The 25,757-nt window shown below is 38.7% G+C and overlaps 1 protein-coding gene across 1 annotated transcript in view; it reads right to left on the bottom strand.

The window, feature by feature from the left end:
- The window catches only part of LOC104926453 (ubiquitin-associated and SH3 domain-containing protein B), a 41,968-nt gene that overhangs the window by 15,664 nt on the left and 547 nt on the right, over window positions 1-25,757 (bottom strand). The gene's annotated exons all lie outside the window — the stretch shown is intronic.

Consider the following 25,757-nt stretch of genomic DNA (forward strand, 5'->3'; position numbering starts at 1 on the left):
GAAAAACGTGCTGACACCTGTCAGCCTGAAAATGGCACTAAAAGGTCACTGTAACCAAATTTTCAGAACATGTCGTCCAACAAGACTTTTTGGGTGTCAAATATGTGAAAAACACTTGGAGGACTTTCAGGACTTCTGAAATGAAGTGAACAGATGAGTCACAACTGGGTATTTGTGGCTGGCACAGCCCCTGTTATGTCTGGTGAAAAGCAAACAGTGCATTCCACGGTTAGACCCTCGCATCTGATGGCAATGGTGTCTTGGGTTTGCAGATGCTTTGCTGCATCAAGACCTGTATAACTTTCAATCACCTCGCGATTCTGCCTGAGAATCACATGAGTTCACAGGCTAAAACTGCATCACATTCATCCAAAACAATCAGAAATCCTCCACCAGAATGGCTCAAGAAGAAGAAATTTACAGTTTTTGGAACAGCAAAGTCCAAAAAAATCCAGAGCTTGTACAAGCAACTCCTGCTCGGGAGCAAACAAATGTCACTGAGCTGAAGTGGATTTATATGGTGGACTGAGCCAAAATTCCTCAACAACCCTGTGTGAGACTGAGCGAGTACCACTGTTAGTGTTGCACTTACTGCTGCTAAATGTGGTGTAACCAACGAGACAATATGACACAGGGACGTGTGGTGTTGCATAACCAGCCTCAATAAACAAGTCATCTAAGGATCAGTGGTGCAATGCATGTCTATCGCATGTTCTTCACTCTGGGTGCCTTTTTTGCTTTGAATGAGCTTCAAAGCTTTGATGACTACAAAGAAGAGCAGTTGTTAGCAACTATGAACTGTGGGTGGTTCGTGTGATGGATTTTGGTAATACAGTTAGAGGATTCATGAGAGGAAAAGAAAGGTCCAAATCAACAGAAGAGGACGAGATATCCTTTTTACTCCTTAGAATGATGTAGTTTCCTTCTTTTGTTCACGATAGATGATTTTTTGTAAATGAATGACCTTTGCTTCGCATGTTTTTGGGGTTACTTACGTTTCCCTGTGCAGTAATTTCAGTTCCAGTTCAGTGTTTGTAGGGTATTCTTTACATATAAGACTACAACTGCAAACATGTTGTACCTAAATTTAACGTGAATCTTTTCTCTCTTTCTACCTATTTGTGAATCACGACTTGAAAATAACCACAAGAGAAAAAAACCCTGACAAAACATATCTATTTGGATTCCCCGTGTCAACCCACGTTGCCTTTTTTCTGCTGTTGCCTCTCAGGGTTTCCATAGCTGTGGGTTGTTGTTTCATAAGGCGAGCCCTACACTGAGTCAAACATGTCAATTAGAGGCTTAGAAGGGGACTCGGGAAGGATCCCTTGTAAACACAGCGAGGAGCCTTTTTAGAGAGAACTAATTTCAGTTTGAATCATGAAAAAAATCTAATGTAGTCTGTTCAGAGAGCTGGTGGCACCAGCAGCAGCAGCCTGGCCCTGAGGTCTGCTGATGAAAGCAGGGAGTGATCAGTTAGGTCTGGTGGGAGCAGAGCTGCCTCACCAAAAGCCTCAAAGGGCAGCTACTCACCACTCCCTCTCAGTCCTCATGATGACGCTTTCAGGCCTTGAACACTCTGCTCGGGCTCTTAATGCTACCGAGCGCGACTCTGCAAGCTTCAAGCTGTCGCAGTCGGAGCATAAAATCAAGCTGTCAACAGAAATATCCTCAGAAGCATCAGTTCTTTATCTGACTTATCCTCGTTTGTACAGAAACCGGCTCTCGGAGCAGCACTGACATATTTTCAATAATATGACTGACAAAAATCACCAGTTCAGCTAAGTTGTGAGCATCTTCTTGTGCTAGTTTTGATTGCCACATTTTGAGTTTGTCAGAAGGCTGGTGGTCAAATCCTGTTTCCCAAAGATAACTCTACTTTTACCATGGAGCAGCAAATTATGGAGCAGAAAATGACAGACTGACTGTAGTGACGTACATTATATAGTGACATACGTGAAGCATCAAAGCAAATTGAGCTAGCTTTGATGCTAAACTGGTCAGTGTAGTTTCTTGGCAATAAGAAAATCAGGTTTCAGCAGTGTGGGCTAATACACACACCAAAACCGTTATGCTCACAGGAAGTGGTCCTACTATTACAAATGTCTTCATAGGGAAACAGCAACCCTTCAAGCTAGCTACCTGCATGCTCAATTGCAAGTTACCTTAACACTGTGGCTAATGTAACAAATGTAAAGATGATAGCAGCTGTTGCGTTTTCTTTGTGGGGATTTAGCCCTTTAATGCCGGTGCCTGGACACAAAAACAGTCTACAGTCTACTTTTCATATTTTATTCATTGAGTTAGCAGCTGAATCCTTATTCTCTGCCTTTGATTTTATATCATGAAAGCAGTTTCATTCTGTAAGTCTTTCTCCCCACTGCACAAATTCATTTCTTGTGTGGATATATCACATATACTAAGTTATTTATGTTTTTACATATTTATGTCTATGTGCAGTTCTTAGAATGTAACAAGAGCTTTAAGGTAGGTACTACCTGCTTGTACATTGCTAGAGGAGAGTCAAACTGCATCTCATCCATTGTCTGATAGGTGGATGACACAGACAGGCCATTAGTTTGTCAATTAAATGATGAATCAATAAGCAGAAAATGAATTGGCAACAATTCTGATAATCAGATTTACAAGTTTGACCTCCAGTTTGTCTTTCTGTTTTCTATGAGAACAAACTGAACATCTTTGGTTTTAGAATATTAGTCCGAAACCTGAATGTGTCACCATAGGAAAAGTAATGGGCATTTTTGTAGAGCAAAATAAATGTACAGAATAATTGGTGGATGAACTGATGAATGAAAATGATCCCCAGTATTAAAAGGCCAACACTGGCCCTGTGTGTTTGTTAAATTGTGATGGTTACCACTCCCTGCGTCCCCATGATAAAACCAATGCTCCACAGCTGTTTCACTGCCTGACAGTCCCAGCAAGAACTCAGAGGCTGTCCACCTGCGAGCAGATGGAGCAGTGTGGGCTGAGAGAGACTGAATAAAAGGTCTTTGTAGAGAAATGTCCCTTGATGATGATTTGTGCTTGTCAGTAATGAAAATGGAGAACAAACTGTTGAGAGAGCTGTACTGGTTTCCTTCATGATGAAGTGGTTTCCCCTCGAGCCGGCCGTACTAAGCAGTCAAACACAACATGCAAACATCACGTCTGTTAAGCAACAGTTTGTAAGACACGTACTGTGACATGCTCTAAACATTTTGTCACCTAATTAACACATACAGAGTCAATCTGTCATCTTAAAGGCATTTTATTGTGAGAAAACCGCTTGCTCGCTCTCGCCCACGGAGATGTGAAAGCAAGTTTTCCAACCGTAGAGAGTCCTCTCTGTTAACTGCTCGACTCACAGAGACAGGAAGAGAAACAGACAAGGCAGCGAGCAACACGCCCACGCAACAAACACTGCTCAGACCTATACATAAAGCAGCAGCGCATAATGTTTAAAACTGACTACATTACAGTACGGCCTCTAACACAAGAGGTGACCATAATAAACAAAAGAGAGAGAAAGAAACGCTTTACACTGAAAGGAAGCCAAAGAAAGTGAGGACAGAGGTGCTCTGTTTCAGCATGTTTATGGAAAAAAAAAGTGCTTTCTCTAAATATTACCACTATAAAATCTACATGTGGTCAACAACAGTCCCTGACTCTTTGCAACAATACATAATTATACATAATACATGTTCGCTGTGTGGCCTACAAATAGTGAGTGCCTCGCCTGTAGCTGCAGTACTGTGTATGAAACACACACCTCGTACTGCTGACCTCCACAGAAAACAATGCAAAGCAATACTTATTATCAGTGAGTCATTTGGTTAATTAGATGCAAAATGCTAATTTGGGTGGATAGTCGGACAAATTGATGTTATCTTGATATTATTCTGCGTCAATCATAGCGCATTAGTGCTGATTTAAAAAAGGGGAAACTTCTGGAAACGATAACAAATATTCACAAGAAAGTGTTGACACACACAGAGGGCCGAATCTGAAGTCACTTCCTGTTTCTTCCTGTATATGGTGCAGTGTGTACATTTATCTATCGTTTAGTTCTGCAGAAAATGAAGTCAGAAAAAATGTCACAACAATCCCACAATGAATGTGGCACATTTTATAAGATGTGGCTCGATGCTACTTAAAGGTGCAGTGTGTAAGACTGGGGGCCTTTATTTTCAGAATAAGGCAAACATGGAATATAATATTCATAGCTATGTTTTCATGCATGTATAATCACCTGAAAATAAGACTATTTTTGTTACTTAAAAATTATCCTCTATATCTACAGTGGGAGTGGGTCCTCTTTCATGGAGGCTGCCATTTTGAAACACCATGTTTCTACAGAAGCCCAGAGCAGACAAACCAAACTGTGACTCTGAACAGGGTCCTTAAAGTGTTGTTTCTACTTTACACTAGGAAGGTGAGGGTGATGTGAGGAGATTGCAATGTAGCGATTAGTCCACTAGATGCAACTAAATTCTACACACTGGACCTTTAAAAAAAGATGATGAGTAAGTGTCCAGAACCAAAACTGACTGTAAAGCTCAGACTCTAGTGTCTGTGGTCGCTGCTATCACGTCAGTCCTGCCTCTGGCGCCTTACTGCTAATCTAAAAATGGGCAAAGAAATAGCTCGTCAGTGGACCTGAGGCAAGGTGAATGATCATCTGTAAGAGAACCTGCCTGTCAATCAAAGCGGCCACGCAGTTAATTATACATAACTTGAAGCCTTAATATCATTTGAGGTGAGTGAGGAACAGGTAAGTTGAATAAAGATTCACCCTCAGTACAGTTGTCATGAACATGTTTATTTCTGCTGTGAAGTTGGACATTTTAACATGGGAACTTATGGAGACTGACTCGTTCTGTAGCCAGCCTCAAGTGGACATTTGAGGAACTGCAGTTTTTGGCACTAGACTTCATTTCTTAGAGAGTCACAGAGGTTGCTGCTTGGAAATTTTACATGATAAATGAGCGACTTTATTTATCATATTTAACACTTCTTTTTGCTTCTCATACTAAAAACAGCTATAGCTGTTTCTCATTTGTACATAGTTTAAGTTGTAAATCACAAACTATTGATGGACATTTTATTTGAACAGAATACATCCACTACTATATGAAATATTATTTCCATCTATTGTTTAAGCAGACATCGTGCATCTGATATGTAGTGGGTATCATGGAGTATGACTCACTGTTCAAAGAGAGAAGACACCCCCTCCAATCAACACAAGAAACCCTGGGGCTTACCTTTACTTACATTTTGTGCACACATTTTTACTCATCTATTTTCCACAGAACTCAGTCACAACCCCCAACGTGAATGTTCCAAATTCACCTTAAGAAACAAGGTGTGAATAACACGTCATAAAGGAATGAAACTAAGCACTGTGTTGTGGTGATAACTATGGGTAACAACAAAAAACATAAAGTGTGCAGATCAATAAAAGTCTCAATAAAAAGCATGATCACATCACAGGTTTTACAAACTAACACATCAGAGGACTAAAATATTCCCGTACCACCCTGGAAAATATAGTGTGTAATTGACCACAGAATTACAATCTCACTGATGTTTTAATAATAAATATATTAATAATATATATTCATCCATTCGAAAATACAACAACTGCCATTTCCACATCCTGCTCTGCACACACGTGTTTCCATCATCTGTCCTGACTGACAGTATCAATAAAGCCACTGTGTGTGTGTGTATGTAGTACTCTACGTGTAGAGCAGAGATGAGGCTGCTGTGTGGACCGTACAAGGCAGTAGCTTGATGGGGTGAAATTAAATTCTTGCTCAGGGCCTCGCTCAGGCTTGAACCAGCTGTCTGTCTCCTGCTTCATACGGCAGCTGTGAGTGGTTCACTTCCACAGGAGCGTATTAAAGTTTAAATGAAAGCGATATTAGAGGGTCAGTATGGAAGGCTGTGTAAGCCCTGTTGAGGTTCATGTGCTAACTTTATTTTTCTCTTGGAGCGCTTTAAACAGCAGTGAGTGGTTTCCAGCAGCTGATTCACGATGCTGTGCAGTCTGACAACTGCTGAACTTTAATTTGTTTCACTGGCTGCCACAGACCAACGCGACACATGTGGACCAACTGACACTGACACGTCTCACAGTCTGTCTGGTCCACTTTGCTGGTTCTGACTGCCGACATTTTTAGTGCAAAATGTGTCACGTGAAGCCTTTAACTTAAACTCAGTGTGCCGCGACACACACTGTACAGTATTTCACTGTAATAACTCAACTCTCTGCTGGTCTCATGCTGTTTATCAGCTGTCCAGAGTTTACACAGACCACAAACGGGCCCACCCATGTAAAAGGAAACACACACACACACACCACCCACTCGCGGGAAGCCTCGTTCAGCTGAGCAGTTCTGTCACTGTGGGAAATCCCATGGCTCTGTGTCCTCTGACTGCATGCATCCTCACACTTCCTGTTTACAAACACACACACTCTCTCTCACACACTCTCTCACACACACACACACACACACACACACACACACACACACACAGTGTAGATAGCACTGAGCATATACACGTGAACAGAAACAGGCTTAGTGAGGCAGGTCACCGCACATCTGCAGAGGTGAACCCACAGCACTGTGTTCCTCTCTTGTGTTTCACAGACGAACATAGGCAACAATCTGATCTGTGCTTCTCAACCTGCCCGGACTTAACGTGACACATGTGCACAAGTTGGAATCAAAAAGCGATTTTTTTTTCTCTCCGATTATTTCCTTAAAATGATTTCAGGAGGTCTAAATATTCAGAAAAACGACTAGGATCAGAGAAAAGTCTGAAAAAGCATGAGAATGATTCTGCCTGATCTTATTAAACTATTAAATTCAAAACTGGGTGTGCAGCAGTATCACTTCATAACACATAATCTATTATAAAGGTTTCATATGTTACACATAATTCAGTCATGAACTTTTTATCTTCATGTTTAGATACTATCACATGTTGTACATAGATATGTATATACTGTCATATCCACCTACCTCATGTAGATAACACATTTCATTGCACCCCCACCATTCCTTTACCCACTACAAATGTCTGTCAGTGTCTATACTGTAGATAGACACACACACACACACATATGTATATATATATATATATATATATATATAATATCTAATTCTATATATATATATATAAATATGTATATAGTTATTTTCTTTATTTTTATCTTCTTTATGTTTTATGTTTCTTAAGTTTTGTGTTCATATCTGCACCTACCTTGTCATGTTCCTTGTTAAATGTATGTCTATACCTGTATGTACAACTGAGAGCACAGTGAACCGGAGTCAAATTCCTGGTGTGTGTACACACACCTGGCCAATAAAGCAATTCTGATTCTGATCCTGACCTTCCTCCCTCTCTATGATGAATTTTTTTGTACCTCATCTTTAAGCGTGGTCACTCTAAACACTTCAAACTCTTTGCTGTACAAATCTCTTCAAACCCTGGCCCTTAGTTTGTGGTCAAGTGTTGCAGATCTGGATCATCCAATCTGTTTTTTAAGCCACATGAGACTGTGGTCATCTTAAACAGCTCCTTCATCAACAGACTGCTGCTGCCACCATGTAAGAAGGAGCTCTAGCACAGGTCCTTCATTCCAACAGCTGTTACACTATTTACGGTAATTTAACTGAACTTACTTATGAGTCATTTCTGATCCATCTTCTGTATACAAGCTACTGTGACAAGTGAATTTACTATTTACATCTGCACATTTCCTGTATATGTCTTATAAGAAATCTTTTTAATGATGTTTCTAATTCCAGATTGCTTTTGCCATTGGCTTGTAAGAAGGTGGGAAACCTCTAACCTCTGTTACTGCCAGTCATTACTGCACTTCAGTGACTTACAGACACCTTCATAAACGGTGCCTTGTTAGAAAGTGAAACCCAAACCACTTCACAGCTAAGAGAAAAAAATCTTCAGATGAACTCACTGCTCCTTTTTATGAGTCCACCATGGACTGGAGTCATTTTTTCCTGTCTTATCTAGGAAATATTCTACTTTTTATCTTTAGAAAAACTGCACAGATCACAAGTGAGTTTCAAAATACAGTAACCTGTGTGTGCTTTAACAAAATTAGGAAGTGTAACTTCACCAAAATAACTTATTGTGACCTAAATCTTATTCATATATTTTAACCTAACCTGAACCTAAAAACAAAAAAAAAAAACCCCAAACTGTGCTAATATATATGAAAATATACATGTGATGTGGTGATGTTATGAAAAACTGGCCCAGCACTGTATGTACAAGTTGTAAAAGCATCTTCTCCTTAGCTTGTATTATGAATTATGAAGGTAGAAAGTCAGACAGACTGATGTGAAACATATCTACCATTCACTAACTGTACCATCTGTACAGAGCTCATATTATCAATTATAAAGATATAGGTCAGGCAGAAATGTTAGTAGTTTTTAATGTTACCATTCACTAACTGGCTGACATGCCAGCAGAGCAATGTCTGACGGCGCTCTGTGCACTGTGTTCCACAGTGTGCTGAATGGGTGGCTGCTCCTAAGCTGCTTTAGCAGCTCTGGTCGTGTTGGCAGAAGTGTGTGTTTGTTCTCACAGACTTTGTTTCTATACTGAGCCAGCATTGTGCTGTGTGTGGCGGATGGGGATACAAACTTCCGTCCTCACAATAATAGAACTGATAATCTTTTTCCTGTGTTACTGTACATTGTTCCAGAGTCTCCAGGCAGACAAAGGAGCACTCATATACACTGCACTTCAGCTCAAACGGGTTACTTAAGATCAAGTCCACATAAAGATATTTTTAGGATTTAAGCTGCTGTTGGCTTATGTTTTGTGCCAACTCGTGACAGTTTTAAATATGCAGGCTTTTCTCCACAATGTTCTTTTTTTTGCCTCCTTGATAGCATTTTCTGGCCGGGATGTTAGCAGACGCACTAACACCATGAAGCACTATGAACACATTAAATCATGTGCATTTCTGCAGGGATGACTAAGTTTAGCATGCAGGCATGGGGATGTTTCACACTTTACATGATGGGACATTTGCTTATGGACCACAAGAATGTCACACTTTAACTTCTGATGTTATAAAATATAATGTGCCCCAAAGTGTGCATTATAAATGAAATGCAAAAGACATAATTCAGTAAATGTTTCATAATTTTTATGTTCATATCAGTTTTCATTGTAGAAATTGTTAATGACTAAATAACTAATGTTAGCTGATGCTAACTGCTAATGTTAGCTGGTGTTAATGACTTACGTTAGCCGATGTTAACTGCTAATGTTAGCTGGTGTTAATGACTTACGTTAGCCGATGTTAACTGCTAATGTTATCTGGTGTTAATGACTTACGTTAGCCGATGTTAACTGTTAATGTTAGCTGGTGTTAATGACTTACGTTAGCCGATGTTAACTGCTAATGTTAGCTGGTGTTAATGACTTACATTAGCTGATGTTACCTGCTAATGTTAGCTGGTGTTGGCCAATGTTAACTGCTAATATTAGCTAGTGTTAATGACTTACGTTAGCCGATGTTAACTGCTAATGTTAGCTGCTGTTAATGACTACTACTATTATTTATTTAATATTGACCACTTTGGGGTTCCATACAAAGTTGGTAATAAGACTATGCAACATCCTAACTGCATTATATGTTTATGACGCCAGCACAATCTTAACAAAAAGCAGTATAAGCTTCACAAGTGTACTATTTATTGCAGGGCTCTTGAAGTACACTGTTCCAGAGTTTGGATCACACTTTCTTTCTTGAACACAAAGTTCTGCAGTGAAGTGACTCGTGCTTGTGGGCCAGCTTTGCCTCCAGGAGATGTTTGTCAAGCTAATACTCTTATATGCTCAGTAATAAGAGGAGATTCAGCCCGTTTGTTATTCATGGTGAAAATTAACTCTGCTTTAGAGCCCTTTGCTGGTGTCTTCAGGGAAACAATAAGCATGTTTTCTCAACACATTTCTGTGTTGTTTGTCCTCCTGACTCATTAATCCTAATTGGTCCTTGTTGGAGAAAGACTACAAACACTCCAGCCGCTCAAACCCACAGAGAGTATTTAGTGTTCAGACAGCTTACTCACTGATCCGAGTCCAGTTATGTGCACACATTCCTAAATAGATAAACTAGTTCACATGGAAAACAGAACAATATCTTTCATATTGTTCCGTTAGAAGACAGGGATCTACATTTTTCTATTCGCCCCTCATTACTGTTTAGAACACTTCATTTCTGTCATCATCACTGCTATAAACAAAATCTGTCAATGTGTACCCCAACTTCTGTCCAGAAATATAATCTACATATCATGGTTACAGTGAGGCCCGTCACATTTAAACCAATACATGAAGATTTAGATTTAACTTGGTTTAAAAGCTAAAAGCTTTTATCAGGTGTACTTTAATATGGTGCTGTAGACATATAACCAAAACAACAAGCTAAAAGGGTCTAAAAAGCTGGAGCTAAAGAGTCCAGTGATAATCCTTTAAGGATTCATCATTGTGAGTGACTTCTTTCACTTAACATGGGGTTTGATTCGTTGTTAAAATTGATGCGGCTTTAAGTTATTTAAATTACTACTCGCTATCCACTCAAGATGATCAGCTCACAGAGATGAACAGGTTCAGCTGTTCACACCTCAAACAACAAACAATGAATTTTTAAAGGTTATGGTTAGATGACACCATCACAGTTCACCAACAGCCCGAGGAAGAAAAAAAAGCTCTTCATGACGAGGGTGAGAGATAAACTGCTTCTAAGATAATCACAGAGAAGATTATTCTTCTCAGTTAAATGCTGGCCCTCCATCACACACTGATATATTATATTTAAACATAAATTATGCCTGCATTAAATAAAGTGCAGTAATTCTGTTTAGGGAGCAAGTTGTCACATTTAAAGTTCAGGTGCATTTTTCAGTACTGTCTATCTTCTGTTAGTGAAAAAATATTAAAAATATAGAAATATTAGTCTGAAACACAAATACAATGACTCAGGACAACAGTATGAGATCTTGACAGTAAGATAACAGTATGGCACAGTTATTATTATCATTAATATTACTTTCAATGGAGTAATTGAATATTTTTATAGAAAAATGCTAATACAGTAGGATTTAATACTGCAGATAAGCAAATTGAACTACTCATACTCAACTTTTCTTACCACAGTACACCACTGCAACCCTACTTTGCTTTTTGTTGTACATGACAGTTATGTTTAATTCTCGTCCTGATCAATAATTTACTGTACAACAAAGCATTAAACAGCGCTCCTCTTAACTGGAGCATTTAACTCAATTGTCCTCATCAACAGATGGAAGCTGATGCATGAACTATAACATGATAACCTAAAAGAGTCACAGTGGAGTATGACGACATACAACTTATTTTTCAGTGATGAGAAATATAAAAGATAGTATTATAACGACAATATAAAGAGAAAATATTTCAAAACAGTGTCAATTATTTGCATTTGATAGTCTGTGTATTATGGTTATTAGAATGCCAAAAGAAACACACAGTAGTGAAAGTAACGTTGCTGCTTGCTCCACGGTGAAGGAGTTGGTCCCCAAAAGAGGAACGACTTCAGCCATGTGGAAGTGGTTTGAAGTATAAACCACAGTAATATGCAATAAAACTTTGCACATCAAATTATTTTAGGTTCCATGTCACACACTCGTCTTTCACAAAGACCCTTATCCAACAACAAACCAAATGTTCTGCTCTGCATACAGACCAGCATCTAACAGTATGAACCTCACCAACATATTAACAATGCACCAATTCACCTCAGTTGACACATGGTAAGCCTGATTCAGTGTATAAATAAATACTAAAAATAAATAATAAATAAAGTACATTATCTATCTATATCTGCACGCTATCTATACGTTATTCTTCTCATCCTATTTTAAGATTTTAATTGTTTCAAAGCTAAACATTGTCACAAATAAACAATTAAAAAATCCACAGTCACTTACAATGAATTTTGAACAAATCATAAATATAGAAACTAAATGAACTCGTTTTTCGTCTCAAGATTAAAATAATCACAGGTCTTTTCGTCTTCCTCCACCCTGTTATATATTTAAATAGTTTGAGTAGGCAGAGGAAATACACCACATCTCATCTGTGATCTGAAAATTATTATTAACGTACTACCTACTCAGATTCTCACTGTGCTCTTTTCGGTTGATTTGTTCCTTATTATCGATTCTAAACACAATAATTATTATGTCATAAAAATACTGTCACATGCTTATTGTTTAGATACATAAATACATCATTATAAATCATCTGTCATTATGATTATGTTGTAAATAAAGACCTTGTTCAGATTTTTCTCTAGTCACATAAACCAGCTTTTACGGCTGACACGTGAATCAATTTTGATGATTGATGAGATAAATTTAAAGGCGCAGGGTTTAGAATTTTGTGACGTCTAGTGGTTATGCTTATTATATTCCATTTCTGCTAATAAATTAAATATCACACTGGACCTTTAAGATAAATATAAAGTTGTTTACTGATGTCACATTTAGTTTTTTGTTTTTTTTGAAGGCCAACCTGTCGATCACTCAGATTGACTATTTTCTCGCCTAAAGAGAACATGAAACATATTTTCATTGCTGGTTCATGGTAAATAATAACCATGATGAAGTACATTTTATTCCAGTGCTTCTGAGAAGTGACCACACTGTCAGATAAGTTTTGAAGTTCAGAGTATTGATTTTTAAAGTAGACTTTAAAATGATCAATATATCGATAATATATATATATATATATTGACTCGGTAAGGATCCCGTCTTCTCTCGTGATCATACACTCTATTTATTATTATTGCTGTGTCTAATGTTCCTTTGGCCATCTCCATGAAAGACTTTCCCTGTCGAGAAACAGTACTCTGCATTACATGCAGATTAGATATCATGTAACATTAGAAGTCAAGTGCAGTCACGGCGGAGCTGTTTTATCTCGACATCAGCTTGGTCATCCTGAGTCTCAGGAAACAGAAATGCATTCTGTTTTTTTAAATGTGTGTTATCTGCAGAGGACGACAAACTAAGACGAGCTGAAAATGTAAAAATTCATCACTTCATCGGTCTGAAATCCATAAATATTGAGGGGCGCAATCAGTCTTTGCTGTCTGCTTCTACGAAACGCTCATTAACACCGGCAATATCCACATCCAATAAGGTCTGTAATTAAATGTCTCATCAAATCTATTTTCCTCCCCAATCATTTCAATCCAGCAGGATTACTGGAGCGCGGTGGGAGGGAGAACGGAGCAGGAAGCCGGTCCAAGATGGAGGAGCTTCCTGTCGTGTCCCTGTGAAGTGAATGTGAGACAGCAGGAGGACGCTGGCTCCTGGAGCCGCTCCAGTCGCTGTGTTGGCGAAGGTACTACAGGCACAGATGGCCCAGTCATCACTGAACACACACACACACACACACACACACACACACACACACGTAAAAGCCCCTGACAGAAGATGACACATGAACATACGCACATGGAAACAGCAGCAAATAAGTACCAAGCACATTAGTGTTCAGCCACCCACAGACTGAAATATGTGAATGAACACACACACACACACACACACACACACACACACACACACACACACACACATCCACATCAAACTGGTCATGAGATTAAACGCCACATCAAATCTACTTTAGTTCCTGATCCTTTCAACACTGTAGTGCCCTCCTTTAGACAACCAAAATAAAAACAGCAACTGTGTTCACAGATTGTGTGTGTGTGTGTGTGACAGTGGAACCATGGGACAAGGACACATTCCTCTTTTTTTTTCAGATCTGATTCCACTCAGTGCCCACCAGGCAGCTGCACGGTGTTTGAACTTGCACAGTGAGACTTAAAGAAACTGAGAGAGGGAGAAAATAAATGTTTCAAATGTGCCGGAGAGTTCAGAGAGCTGGTTCATGAGCAGGGGGGAATGAGGCAAGGCTCTGAATAATGATGGTCTGAAGGCTGATATTGATATTTGTGGAGAGAAGTGGACTGCAGCAGCAGAAGGCTGCAGTTTCATGACGATATTTTCAGACTAAAAATGGATAAATTAATGAACGTCAGGGTGGAGAAACATCATCATGCCTCCCTACAGACAATTCCATAATAAATATTTGATATTGTATCGTATCATATAAGAAGGAACTTCCTGGGAGCCTTCTGAGTAAATTGTAGTAAAGAGTAATAAGTTGCTTCTAACCAGGTCCGTCCTGGATGCAGCTTTAGGGTTTTAGGTAAAGGCCGAGCTCAGGCCCAATCAGATCTACTACAGCCACTTTCTGTGATGAATACAGGCAAACAAAGGCATTTGCTGCAGTCTACTTTCACAGTGAGCAAATATTTGGAACTGGTTATTTATTTACCTGAAGCGGGTAAATGTCAAATATTCATGTTCTGGCAAGACGACCTCAACAGCAGCACGGTCACACATTCATAGAGACACTTTTCACTGTCATTTGATGAACTCTACGTTTGTCCAAATGTTCTACTTAAGATGTTTAAAATGTCTCGGTGACAATTAATCGCTTGCCATTGTTGGTGAATAAAATCTATCTGACGTGACTCGGGCAAATTTTTCGTTCAGTCCATAGACTTTATATAAAACATGGATGTAGTCTCTGCAAAGCCCCCCCACAGGTTTCTGAAGAGCCGTTGTGAAGTTCAAGTGTGGAGGCTCTGGCTGTCGCCATCTTGGCAGTGCTGCCAGTGCTGAGCCTCCGGTTTATCTAAAAATGGGCAAAGGCTTGCAGTGTGGGAGGAGCTCAATGAAGCCTGGTTGCTCAAACAAGACTCCTTTAATGACACCCACCTGTCAACCAAAGCGGCTATGCTATTAATTATGCATAACTTTAAAGTCTGTATATAACTTGAACAGATAAGTTATACAAAAATTCAAACTCAGTACAGTTGTCACAAATTGGACATTTTAATGGCTTTTGTAGTCGACCCATTGAGACTGCACTTTTTGGCATTTTAACATTGGCTTAATTTCACAGCCACAGAAGTTGCCACTTGGTTTAGTCACATTTGTCGACTTCCTTCCCCACTCTCTAACATATTTGACAGGCATATTGGGAAGTTACAGCAAATAGAAGCAAGCAAGAAAACACGAATAAAATGATGTATTTCTCTGAATAATGTAATGCAAAGTTCACATCTCAAGAATATATACAAGTTTAGTTGTTTTTAGACATTTTAGTGCAGAAGTGTGACATATTATACCTTTAAGAACCATTCAGCTGAACAGCTACTATACAAATAAATAGAAATACTACAGGCTTTAAAAGAAGAGCACAAAATTGGTGATTAGCTGATAAACTGATATTGTTGGCTTTATAGTGTGGTTAGTTAAACCCCTGTGTTCTTGATCTTCTTTAACTGTAGTTAAACAAATAAGACAACGGCTGCCTAAAGAGAAGTCCCTGTGGCCTATATCAGATAAAATGACTCATTTACATATGAGGTTTTACTTCACACTTGGTGTGAAACATGGTGAAATTCTGTTATTACTGAGCACAGTAGACCGTATTGTGCTGAGACCTTTAAAATGAAAGTCTCTTCGAGGTCGTGTTATTTGTCATTAATCAGCTGGAGGGAAACCAATGTCTGCATGAATAGAGTTGGAGTAAAGTACTCTATCAGAGCGTATTCTGCTATTTGGGGGAAATCCCAGGAGGTTTGATGTTTCATTACTAGATGAGATTATGTAGATATTCAAGGTCATGGAATACTCAATACATGCAGTAGTGTTAGAAATAAATTGAACATAATGAACTATATGGTGGCACGGTACCGTGGTTGGCATTGTTGCATCACAGCAAGAAGGTTCTGGTTCAAATGTTCTGTGGCTGGGGCCTTTCTGTGGAGTTTGCATGTTTACGCTGTCTTCCTCCCACGGTCTGAAGAAATGTAGGTTCATTTGTGACTCAAAATAGGGCTGAATGTTACGTTAGCTCGCTAAATATCGCCTCTCAGTGAGCATATACAGTGAAGTTGACATGGATTTTATAATATATATACATCCATTTCCTCTGAACAGTCCCATCTCAAACAGATTTGTTGACGAGGTTAGATGGAGACAACTAGATGCTGTCTGCACAGTGTGACAGAACTTCTTTCTCGCAGTTCTAAAAAGAAACTGGGCACATTTTCTTTGTCATAGTGCCAGCCGTACTTGCATAACATTATTAGGTTCCTGAAACTGTTGGATACATGTTGTAATTTCTCTCTCATATTACTTGGAATGCGGTCTGTACTGCAAAAAAATACATGCCAACCAGAAAACTTAATATTTCAGAACGTATAACTGGAACAAACACATTTATTTCTCTGCACAATTGTTGGAATGTAATTTCTTCGACACAACTACCTTACAAGATGGATCTTGCACCAGTTCTAGTCTTTACATTTCTACAACTATGTAGAGCATCATTCAAAAGATTCATCTATTTTACAATTGCCCTCATTAATGTCCAATTTGGAACACCCAGTTCCATTTGTGCTGCAGACTCTGACACACTAATCTTAGTATTTCATCGGCTTCTGACAAGTCTCACCCTGAGTGTAACACGACCGACCAACAGAAGAACGAGCAGTGATAAGGAAGAGAACCCTCACTGGCTTCCCACCCACGCACATGTCCGTTTGCATCTATCGAGAATCGAGTCTTCGCGAGTGGTGGATGGGAAATTGACACCATTCACCCCTCACTCCCCTTTTAAATGCTTTGCCTGACAATAAGTCGTGATTCCAGGTTGACTCCTACAACAGCCAAGTCCTGATGCAGCTGTGCTACACATACAAACATGTTCCAAAGAGTCCAAAACTCGGAGGAATCCAGCTGTAGGACAAACTCACTCACTGACTTCTTACACAATGCGCTGCTGTACATCTTTATAATGTTGACTACAATAATCATAAGGATGATGCACCAAGTTGTTTAGCATTTGACTGTGATATGGTTCAAGGATATGAATTGTATGACAGATTATCAATGAATAACTCCTTTTGGTCAGAATGACAAACTTTAATAATCGTCTTCTCCATTCGTATCATGCCCAATCAGAGGTGCTCTGGTAACTATCAAATTATGTTTGATAAGTCTGCCATCAAAGCACTGAACTAAAGAGAAAGACGCAGTGTGAGAGTGATGCAGGACTGTTGTGGGTGCTGTGGGGGTTTAGCAGAGGACAGCTGTCAATCCGAGCAGCCTGCAGGCCTACAGGAAACCTGCTGCTGGCTCAGCAACTGTAGGCAGACAGCTGTCCTGGGAGCTGCTGACTGAGGGCGAACACATACACGCTGCCATTTATCAGCAAAGAATATCTTCACTAGCTTAACCACAGCTAGTGGAGTTAACATGTTCCATGGCCATTAAGTCAACATGTCTATTTCAGAACAGGAAGAGCTATGAACAGGCAGTAATTGTATGTGTCATGTATGTTGTGTGTGTTTTTAAATCCGCAAAATTCTAATTATTACTTGAAGTTCATCTGGCGTGTAGTAGTCACTCTACCTCGAGAAACCGTATGACAATAAGATCTAAATTTGTGTGTGCCAAAAATGCAGTTCCTCAAACGTCCACTTGAGGCTGGCTTTAGAAGTGAGTCAGTCTCCATAAGTCCCCATGTTAAAATGTCCAACTTCACAGCAGAAATAAACATGTTTACAGCCTGGTACAAAAAACAGTTTTGGGCTCTATAGCTAATTTCCCCGTTCATGACAACTGTACTGAGGGTGAATTTATATACAACTCACCTGTTCAAATGATATTAAGACTTAAAGTTATGCAGAATTAACAGTGTGGACGCTTTGATTAACAGGTGGGTGCTGTCACAGGTGTCTTGTTTGAGCAACCATGCTTCATTCAGCCCGCCTCAGGTCCACCATCGATGCCAGTGCCAATAGATGGCGGAGGCAGAGCTTAACAATGGCTCTTCAGAAACCTGTGGGTGACGTCACGGTTATGCCGCCCATGTTTTATCCTGTCTATGGTGTAAACACACAAAAAACACAATGCATTATTAATGTTTTTGGAATACAACAATTACTTAAAAGACAATGCAATTATCAGCCTCAAACCAAAGATGTTAGCATCCTACTGACTATTAGCATCAGCCTTCAAAATCCATATAACTCAAATCTCAATGCTAACTGACATCTTGACTTCTGCTCATGTGCCTGGAGTCAAATGATGACGAGGAATGATGACAGAAATCAAACGCGCCACAATTTGCCTATAACAACAAGGTATTTGAATAAACTATAATTAGCAGAGGGTCTTCTTATAGGAGGTAATAGACATCCCTTCTGGGTAATCTGTAATGCAAACCTTGGTGCATCAGCCAGTTGCACTACTTTGACTTTCACACAACCACAGTGAGATATCTGAGTGGGGACAATGGCCCTATAATCTGATAGTGCTGTCTGTTTGCCTTCTTCCGGACAGAGCTTCAAATGAACCACGATATGATCACCGAGCTGCAGTGGAAGTGCACCCAGTGAATGACGGCAGCTATATCCAGACAGTGATGCACTTCTCCTATTTCAGGAAGGAGACTAATGACATTTATATGACCTTGTTAAAGGCTCCCTATTGAGGCAGACGTAACGATGACACATCAACTGTAATAATAGGCAGACATCATTTTGATTTCTTACAATCATCTTCAAATACTCCTAAAGACCAATTTGTGGAGTCAAAGAGTGAAAAAGCTCATATTCATGTGCATTTCAAAGATACAGGGCTAAAAAAACAAGAGAATGACTCAATAATTCATGAGTTACCAACTCCACAGCACTTTACAGTTCCCGTTGCCGGGATATACTCTATATATGCAGCTCTTGCAGATGTAGCACACGACGTGCTGCATGTTTTCCTTTCTTCCTTTAAATCAGCAAATATGCAGCCCTCCAGCTGAGCTGTACAGAAAATACATTTCCTATGTAGACAGCTGTTGAAAACACACTCAACACTAAATCATCATTGAGAAAGCGCTGTGGAAATATGGCACTGTAAATGCAAATGCGCTGGGTGTTGGTCTGTCACAGTCTTGTACATATGGGCCCAGATGATACAGAAGTTGTGCATTAGAGTTGTCAGTGTAACAGCATAGAATTTTATGACCATTACAGTCATTGTAAAAAAAACACATTATCGACACAGGAAGTGAGTGGGCGTTAATTTGAAAGAAGAACTTAAATCTTACTATATAAACTGAGCTGCTGTATGTTGATTTAACATAAGTGCATACATATCCTGCATCACATCTCTCTCAGACTTTAATAAGTGAACACTGCATTGGATCAGAAACTTCAGCAAAAAAAAAAGTCCAGTGTTATCTATAGAAGTGCCAGGAGGCAAACTTTGTTAAGTGTTATAAAACATCTTTTGGATCTGGTCTACTCTAGTGGGGGTATAGCAAAAATATGATGACTTTAATTATGGAGCCAAAACTTTAGATCTTAAGATACAGATCACATCACACTAATAAGACAGCAGTGGGTACAATGAAAGCAGACTGTGGCGAGGCAACGAAAAGCTTTTCACATACTTATCTGTCTCTTTTCACTGCTTTTAAGTCTCTAGATATACTGACTACAAGACGGGAATAAAATGTTGAATTAGTAGAACTATTGAACATTTGTGATCTGAAGTCTAAAAAACATAGGATGAAGATTTTACACTTGAAGCGATGCTATTCAACCATGGAGTCCAAAGTCTTAATACACTGATCGATCAATAACACTGTTTTTGGTGGTAAATCGCAAGAACAAAGAAATGTGTGTGTGTGTGTATATATATATTATATAATTATATATATATATTAAATATATATATATATATAATTTATCTATTCTCTGTTCTCGCCTCAAAACATTTTGAATATTTCCAATTTCATAATGTGGGTAAAGCTAGCGTACCTAAAATACTGACATCTGTTCAGCATAGCAATTATGGTAAAATTACACCACTGCATTACAGTATAAGCTAAAGCATTTTAGCTAACAAGCTAATGCTAACAAAGTTAGCCAGCTAACAAAAACAACAAAACCAACTGTGCATACAGAGAGATGTCGGCGTCGGACTGAGAATAAATTCTGATATGTCATGATGACACATCTATTTCTGAGCAACATTAGTCTGACCTGGGATCTGATACTGACTATACTTTCTGTCTTTAGTGACGCTGCGTCTCTCTCTCTCTTGGCTTTCCAAGCAGCTCGGTCAGTATTCTCGTCAAAACAAGCATGACTCTGCTCATTTAGTGTCTAATTGATCACCACATTAAGAGTTAGCTGACATGCACAAGACTGTCATCCGCAGAGTCAGTGGAGATGCACCTTGTGACTTCCTGGAAGCTTTTCTTCTCCCCGGACAGAATAATAATGTGCTTGATCGATTTTGTCTTGAGAGTGATTTAACCTGTCGATAGACAGCAGACCTGCAGACATTTCCTGCTTCCAAAATGCAAGTGTCAGTTAATAATAACAGCAAGATGGATGTTTTATTATCAGTAATATGTACTGTGACTGACTGTGTTCCTTTATTTATTTAATTAAGAGACATTTCAACTGAAATGAAATGACAATGCTGATATAAGACACCTTTATTATTCAGTGTTCTGTGGAATTTTATTCATCTGAGAAAGTGCACAGTGTAACCCATAATAATGAAAAATATATTATATAGAGGAAGATGGTGTGGTTCATGGTAGATGTCATTTAAGTATAATGATTCTTTTTTTATTTTATTTTGTAATTTAAATTAGCATCATCATTATTTTTTATTATTATCATTATTATTTTAACAATCCATTTGGCTTCACATGTTTAACATAAAACAAAATGTTCATGCTTATAAGAGATATGTTTCCTTCGCTCAAAAATCTGAATAAATTGCAGTATCGGACAGCTACTGGTAGAATCACAATACATATTTATTCAGCAGTATCATGATCGTATCGATTCGGGAGATAACCAAATCGTCTCAGCTCTACCAAATACCGGACTAACATTAGTTTTATATACTGGTCCAATGTGAGGCTTGGTGTCATACTAATTCTGGTCCCGGTCCTTTTGTATTCTTAGTTTGGGGAATATAAACATGTTTTAATGCTTCTTTAAAGATTCATCATGAATGTGATTCCTCTACATAAATTTGATTATATGTCTTGAATATTTCTCATTAAATATTTCATTCTTTTATTCTTGACCATGACACAATGTGCTTTGTACTTCAATGTACTTCAGTATGTAATCTGCCACTAGTCTGTCTCTCACATCAAAACGATAACAAAAGACGTGGTTTGATGATGTCATGAAGTAGCTTGGGATCATAGGAGTTGTTGTCTTCAACAACCACCACTGCTGATGAAAATGTATCTAATGTGATGAGGCAGAAAGTGTTCATGGAAGATAACGTATTAAAAATTGATTTCATGCTATGTTTAGTCATCTTCGTTCACTTCCTTCCTCACTCTTCCTCAATCCCTACGTGTGTGCCTGGATGTTATAACAACAAGAGAGGAAGAAAACATGCCATTACCTGAATAAAATGACGGATTTCACTGTTTGGATATTGTTGAAAACATTTTGATAATGCATGTACACAACTCAACAAAATAAATGTTTTATTTTTATTATTTTTTTTTACACATTTTAATGTAGAAATGTGCTATCTATTAAAGGGGGCCATTACTAAAATGTCTGGACCTGACAGAAACGAGCGAGCCATACTGAACACATATGATGATGATATGAGAAGTCATTTTGGATTCAACAACATAGATAGAAAAATTAAACTGTGTCACAGTGACATTAGTTTGTCAGTGTAGCTGAGGAGGAACTGTACATACAGACTAGAATAAGGCTGAAGTTGTTTTTTTTATTAATACATACATGTTGTATGTGTAGTATGTGACTGGACTGGATTGCAGAAAATGTTCATATCAAGTAGCTGCATGCACGTCTTGAATAATACGTAACCAGTCTAGTTGGAAAGATTTCCTCATTTTGACCAGGAAAAATATCAAAATAGGTTTAAGGTGCTACACACTGCTGCTTCAATACCCAGTCCTGGTTGAATCAACACCTGGAGCTCAACTTTTATATGAAAAAACTTTCATTTTCATATTTCTGCCACATTGTATTAAAGTTTAAATCCTTCTTCACTGATATGACTAAACTCTATTATATAAAACCAGACAGCATCTACTCTAGTAGCGATGCAGGGATGCCCCCAAACCAAAACAACTGTGTGACTAGAAGAGCAGATAAATTTAATCTTTCTACACAAAAATAATCCTTTTACAGCAGAACCAGGACACCTGAAGTTGGTCAGGAAATTTAGTGGGTCAACCTCTTCAGACAGAATAAAGAGGGAGACAGACGGACAGAGAAAGGGAATTAATAAGTGGCCATGTCAAGGCCAAGCAGTCATGGGCTGATATAAAAGAGGTTGTGGCTTCCCTGAGGGAGTGTGTTCTAGGCCAGTGCTGGTCTGCCTGGGGGCCTATCATCATCTGCTGTGTCCATTCAGCAAACCACAGCACACTTCCTCCGACATACACACAAACACACTTGATGTGTGACATCTGTCTGGGTGAAAGGGGTGGAAAGATTCCCAAGGTTAAGTGTATGAACTGGTGAGATTTGCCCCTGCACTTCATTTCATGTGGACAAAAATACTTTGACTAATTAATATGACACCGTACTGATTCTACCGTGGACGTTTATGAAAGGTTTTCCATCTGCTGCTCTGACCGGCTTGTGTCAGAGAGGTCGTTCCTTGGAAAATCTTCTAGTACACAGGAAGTAATATTTTCCTTGTTTTTTTTCGAGTAAGAAGTGGAGCTTCTGGTAGTAAATGACAGACACCATGCATAGAGAATGACGTGACAGTAATTGATCACCATAGCATTTGACAAACAAATGATCTCTAGGAGTTGCAGTGCAAGCTAGACTGATAAAATGTATACACATTGGGGATGCAACAGAATTATTTTCACGGTACGAGAATAATAGAAAATATCATGGTAAAACAATATAGGGTATAAAATATTATCATCAGTTACAATGACCCTTAAAAAAACCCTAATGCAGTGTAATTCAATACCACAGATGTAAATGTTCACAATATTATTGAGGTCAAATTTCATACCATGGTGTAGTGTACTGCTGCAAGTAGAGCAATGTACAGAAATACCAAAGATATGTTTGTGACAGTTAAGAAACAATATCATCATGACGTAGTTTGTTTCATAACAGTACAGATTTAGTTCATTTTTCTAAGAACCTTTAGTAAGGGACCCGTCAGTCAGGCAGTAAAATGCTCTGATAAACCCAACGGACACTGCCTGCTCAGCACCGAACTGTTCGCATCTACATCGTGAACACCTTGGAGCGTTTAGCAGCTGAAGATAAACGGACATATAGAGATGATAACATTCAATGTTTTTGTGTTTTTTGGCTTGTTCTGATGACCCTTTAAAACAGCCACAGTGCTAGGCAGTTAGCATTTAGCACGTTAGCCGACAGCAGACATCTTATGGACATAAAATGACACTGTGTGTTTTAAGGGTGACAAACACTCTCCAGTATTGCAGCTGTTACATTATCATAATTATGTGCTGCCCCAGAAGCATGTCCCACTCCACTGCTTCAGTGTCTTTTCAATCAGTAACCTATAATCAGAGCCAGGAATCCATTTCAGTGTGTACACTGATTCGCGAGGGATGGGTCGGACACCACGGACCTTTGGGGCCATTGGCAGCTGAGCTAGCATGGCTACTGCTCTTTAGCAGATGTGATTTTAGCAATTTATCCATTATTCCTCAAATTGATGAGTAAGGCTGCAGCAGTGTAGAGTCCCTCCATCTCTGCTAAGCCCCACGGGAGCTTATATCAGTAAAAATATGAATGGTATTCAATGGTTCAATGGCAAGAGATTTTTTTTTTCTGATTCCATTTGAATTGTGATGTGAATTACACATATGTCTGTCAATTTTAAAAGGTAATGTTGAAAGTCAAAAAAGTCGCAGTCTGTCATTAAGATAGTAAGGTACCATTTAGTGTGTGAAACCACTTAAGTGAGCTAGATCTCGTCTCGTCTCGAATAATATTCAAAGCCAACAAGGCACATTTCGCTTTGACCTTCCAAAAGAGAAAAAAAATATTAAAAGTGGTTAAAATCATTACATGTCTGGACATGTTAAGAGCTGCAGCTATTTGAAAGCAGAGCTAGTCAGTTTTGTAAGAGCTAGCAAGCTTACAGAGAAACAAAGTCAGACTTTGTCTGTGTAGTCTTGCTAATTGCGTATGTTCAGTTTTCTTAAACAGCGACTTTCTTAATTGGCAAAATTATATTTTAATTTTTTGACAAACGTAATATGTGTAATTCACGGCACAGTTCAAACAGGATAAAAAAAAAATCTTTTAATTATTTTTCTCGCCATTGACTAATGACAATATTTCTTCCGAAGTCCCAAGATAAGGGACTTACCCTGGCTCTATACAGATAGGTATAGATGTGGTATGAAAACGTACTGTATTGTACTGTCTAAATTATATTCATTCATACATTGCTTATTTAGAATATTGAATTTCAATTAAATGTTATTTATAGCGCCAAATCATAACGGAAGTTATCTTTAAAATACAACAGACACTCAACAGTTCCCACCACGTGCAAGCACTTTGTGACGGTGGCAAGGAAAAACTTTTTTTGAAAAAAAAAAAAAAGGCAGAAACCTCGAGAACTATGTTCATAATATTGAATTCTACTATATTAGTGTAATCCTTAATTTTTTTTTAGGATCTATTATTATTATTGTATTATTAATACACAACGTTTGTTCAAAACTTCTGTTTTCAGTCCTTCATTGTAACTGATGATTATAATAATTGTGATAACGTACCATTATACCGTGATATTTACCAAGATGGTTATCATGCTGGGCTGTTGCAACCCTCCTGGTAAACACCACATACACATTTTAAATTTGAACATATCTCATAATGCCAAATGCTATCAGTTGCACTGCGTACTGGTATCTGTTTGTAAAGTCCAGTCTGCTGATGTTACAGTACAATGTTGTGTTTATAGGGGAGAGCCTGTAGCCGACAGGACGGATGTGAACTCACTGATCTGGTCCAGTCAGACAGTCCCTCCATTCAGTAACAGAGGAGGACACACAGGCTGAACCGTATGACACAAACACAGTCATGACTTCAGGACTCCTGACTCCAGTTTACTCAATGACAGCTCCTCAAGAACATGGCTGAAGCACCAGTTTCCTACTGAACACAGATGTGACTCAACTAATATGGACTAAAACTACAATGAGTGTAGTTTATTCAGATGAACAGCATTTTCTAGTAAAGCTTTAACACACTCTCCATTGAAAGCTACAATTTAAATTATAGTTAGGAGTGAAAAATGGAAATATGTACAATACACTTATGGGGCGTTTTTGCTGTATTTAATTTGATGTTTCACTTCACTTAATAGTTTTTATGTATTTCATTCAGCCGTGTCACACTTTATTATGCTGTTTTTATGTATTTCATTCTGCTTTATCATACTCTTTTATACTCTTGAGTAATATACCGGGAATTCCAGCTAGCTGCTCACAGCGAAAAACGATGCGGGGAGACGGTGAGTGATGCTGCGTGT

Source organism: Larimichthys crocea, chromosome VII, assembly GCF_000972845.2.
Source record: "Larimichthys crocea isolate SSNF chromosome VII, L_crocea_2.0, whole genome shotgun sequence".
NCBI classification, from domain to species: domain Eukaryota; kingdom Metazoa; phylum Chordata; class Actinopteri; family Sciaenidae; genus Larimichthys; species Larimichthys crocea.